This window comes from Octodon degus, unplaced genomic scaffold (assembly GCF_000260255.1).
Source record: "Octodon degus isolate 3935 unplaced genomic scaffold, OctDeg1.0 scaffold00008, whole genome shotgun sequence".
In the NCBI taxonomy this organism is placed as follows: Eukaryota; Metazoa; Chordata; class Mammalia; order Rodentia; family Octodontidae; genus Octodon; species Octodon degus.
In genome coordinates this window covers 15,100,230-15,104,203 of record NW_004524584.1, presented here as the reverse complement: position 1 = coordinate 15,104,203, position 3,974 = coordinate 15,100,230, and the positions used below count along the sequence as shown (strand labels likewise).

At 42.2% G+C, this 3,974-nt stretch overlaps 1 protein-coding gene and 1 pseudogene across 3 annotated transcripts in view; one reads left to right on the top strand and one right to left on the bottom strand.

Moving 5' to 3' along the window:
* Positions 1–1,394, bottom strand: part of LOC101581466 — a 12,768-nt pseudogene extending 11,374 nt beyond the window's left edge.
* The window catches only part of Ip6k1 (inositol hexakisphosphate kinase 1), a 69,344-nt gene that overhangs the window by 11,126 nt on the left and 54,244 nt on the right, over positions 1–3,974 (top strand). The gene's annotated exons all lie outside the window — the stretch shown is intronic.

Here is a 3,974-nt window from a genome sequence, read left to right as displayed (position 1 = left end):
ACACACATAAATAAATAAATTTTTTTTTTTAAAAAAGTAAATGTCTGGAGGCGGGGAGATGGCTCAGTGAAATAAGCACTTCCCTGGCAAGCGCAAGGGCCTGAGATCAATCCCCGGTTCCGCCAAAAAAAGAAAAGAAGTAAATGTCCATTTGTTGAGTGTGGTGGCACAGGCCTATAATTCCAGCACTACAGAGACTGAGGCAGGAGAGTTGCTGCAAGTTGGGCTACATAGTTAGTTCAGGGCAAACCTAAACTTCGTAGTGAGACCCTGTCGCAGAAAAAAAGTCCATATTTATAGTTTATTGTATCTTTTGGTTGGAATTTGTATTTCCTGGTGTGCGTGTTTTCCTTTTGAATAAGTAAATGAGAAAAGGAATATCTATATCCATTCCAGTAATCTAATAATCTACAAGTGATATACGTGATGCATTTTGGCACCATGGTGACAGGAATATCTTCCCTATCAAATTGTAGCTCAACCATTTGGGCGTCTTCTATATTATTCTTCACTAAGGTGAATGAAGTGCAACTGTAACTCCTCCATATCCCCCTGGTAGCTCTTGAGGAATAGCAGGTTCCTGTAGACCTCAGGGACTAAGGGGGCTGGGTACTGGATGCCCATTTCTGCACTGATCCCCAACACTTTGGCGAAAAGAAGCTGGGAAAGGCAGTTTTTGTTTTTTGGTGGAACCGGCATTGAACGCAGGCCCTTGCGCTTGCCAGGGAAGCGCTTATTCCACTGAGCCATTTTCCTGGCCCAATTTTTTTTTTTTTTTTTTTAGAACTGGGGATTGAACTCAGGCCCTTGTGCTTGCCAGGCAAGCACTTATTCTACTGAGCCATCTCCCTGGTCGGGAAAGGCAGTTTTACCAGCATGTTTTCCTAAAGAGCCTTTGTGAGCATTCTGCATAGGAAGTAGTAATAGAACAGAATAATCTTCCACAAGTATCTGAGCAGCTGGGTTGGAGTACAGAAGCCCTCATTAGTAGTCATTTTTGTTTTGTTTTTTTGAGGCAGTGTTGCTGTGTAGTTCAGCCTGTCTTTGAACTCACTATCCCAGGTTGGCCTCACACTTCTGTCAGAGTTCCTGCCCCAGCGTTCCAAGTGCTGGGATTACTGGTGTGCACCACCATGCCTGGTCCCTCAAGTCTAAACCATTGGTTGGGATAAAGCTCAGTTTCAGTAACTCAGATAAAAGCTGTTTGAGAATACCACCATCATCAATGCCAGCTTCATCTAGGTTGTGGGCATTGAGCAAGTGCACAACAGATCTACTTTTTTCAAATCAGGCTTGTTTTCTGGGCAAAGTTTATCATAAGCATCTTCATAAATACAGTTTCTTTTTATTGTATCATTACTTTTATCCAGGAATGGATCATCTCCTTGAACTTTTTTTTTTTTTTGGCGGTACTGGGGATTGAACTCAGGGCCTTGTGCTTGCCAGGCAAGCGCTTAGTCTACTGAGTTATCTCCCCAGCCCTCCTTGAACTTCTTGCATAAAAGATCTTCACTCATCTGGGACCACAAAAGATAGTTCTGTCAGGATGGTGAGTGCTGTGCCCTACATACAGATAGCAGTGGGGCCCCACCTCCAGAGCAGCAGGCTGAATTTCCCATCGGCTGGAACTTCTACACGTGTCTGGATGCTAATACCTACCTGTATAGCTGGGTGACCTCATCTGTTTTGTTTATTTATTTATTTATTTGCGGAACCGGGGATTGAACTCAGATCCTTGCGTTTGCCAGTCAAGCGCTTATCCTACTGAGCCATCTCCCCGGCCCCTGTTTTTATTTATTTTTTTATTTTATTTTATTTTATTTTTGCGGAACCCGGGATTGAACTCAGGCCCTTGTGCTTGTCAGGGAAGCGCTTATTCTACTGAGCCATCTCCCCAGCCCCCTCATCTGTTTTAAATATCTTCTTGTTTTGAAAGCTAGTGATTTGGAGAACAAAAAGCTCTTTTCACATCTCTCTGGGTATATTTTCACAAGATTGGTGATAACCTTAAAACAACTGAATCTTTAGTTTTTTATTCCATCTTTATACATTGTTACAACCCAGAATTAGGAACCCTCATGTTTCAAAATACTGTAATGTATTCTTTGCTTTTTGAGGCAGGGTCTCTCACTAAGTACAGATTGTCCTTAAACTTGTGGTGATCCTCTTGCCTCAGCCTTCCAGGTGCTGGGATTGTAGGTTTGTGCCACCATATCTAGCAGTATATATTTTTTTTGGACCTCTGCTTTTGTTCCTGGGTATGCCAGCTTGATGATCCCTAATCAGGCATCTTTTTTTTTTTTGTTGCGGAACCGGGGATTGAACTCAGGCCCTTGAGCTTGCTAGGGAAACTCCCTAATCGGGCATCTTGAAGGTAGCAAGACAACATGATCAGCTTCTCTATGGTGAAAGACATCGTTGATGATTGTTTTTGATCTGCAACTACTATGGGTTACCAAAGAATTCATTATAATGTATAGAAATCAGGAAATGTTTATAAGAGTTCAAAGAGGTAAAATAGGATTCTTTTTTTTTTTTTAAACATTTATTTATTTTGTGGGGGGGCAGCTCAGCTCACCAGGGGGCGGGGCTGGCTGGCATGTGGTGCTGGAGGATTGAACCGTGGTCCCTGTGCTTTGCTTAGCTTTGCTTGTTCTAAGTAGGTGCTTTAGACCACTGAGCCATCTCACCAGCCCAAAAGTAGGATTCTTTGACTGCATTTTCCCAAAGACATGGGAAAACCTCATGATAGCGTCTTGAACAGTGAATGGCACACCATGGACCCTGACATCATCTTTGTTGTCATGAAGAGATGAGAAACCGAAGATGCCTCAAACTTGACATTGAAAGTTAAAGTGTAGAGATGCCTTAGTGGGCACCACTGTGTGCTGCAGCACCATGAACATGTGGCAGAGGGTGGCCATTCTTGAGAAAGCCTTCCTTTCTGGCCAAGTCCCTTCATACCAGGGTTAGCTGGGTGTTGGCCTACTACTTTGTGTCCAGCTTCCTCAGGCCCTTCTTGGTTATGTATGGGATAGAGACAGTCTTCCTCAGGGTGATGAGCTTATCGGCCTCCTTACTCTTTTTTTTTTTTTTTTAAATTTTAGGGGAGGTTCTACAAGTTGTTCAGGGTCTCACTACTAGATCATACTCATAGTGATTCTCCTGTTTACAGCCTCCCAAGAGCTGGGATTACAGGCGTGTACCACCATACCCAGTCTAATGTACTTATTTTTAGAGGCCCTGGCGTAGTTGAGAGCTGGCACCAGCAGGTGAGGCAGGTACCTGGGAAAGGAAGATCTGGAACATCTATTAAAAATGTCAACAGGTTCTCCCCAGCATCCCCAAATAATTTTTATCATTAGTTAGAAAAGTCATGATGTTCTCCACTTCCTTCTGAACATAACTTTCTCTGGTGTCAGTGGTGCATTCAGGAGGGGCTCAAAAGGTAAAGCAGTCTATACATGCTAATGCAGAAATCATAAAATAAAAAATGAAAGGTGTGGGCAGAAATGTCTCTGTAAAGGTTGAAAAAACTTGTTTTGTACAAACAGAAGTTGTACATAAAATGCAATGGTTTTAGGACTTTCTCTACCAAAAGGTACGGTAGAAACTGAAACTCGGATAAATCACAATATTAAATACCTAATGGAAGCTTGGTGTTAATCAGCAAAGAGATAAAACTCACTCATTGTGACTCATGGCACAAAAATTTGTACAACTATTGATACAGTTTAGCTAATATACTGCAGAAAAGGCAAGTAAAGTATTATCAGGGGAAAACATCTCACATAATGCCATTAGAAGTACAGCATTCAGACTGTCCTTATTACAGTTTTGTAGTAACCAATAATAGCTCATCAACTTCTTTATCTTAATATTTAGTATTCAGGGGATTGGGGAGATGGCTCAGTGGAATAAGCGCTTCCCTGGCAAGTGCAAGGGTCTGAGTTCAATTCCCGGTTCCACCAAAA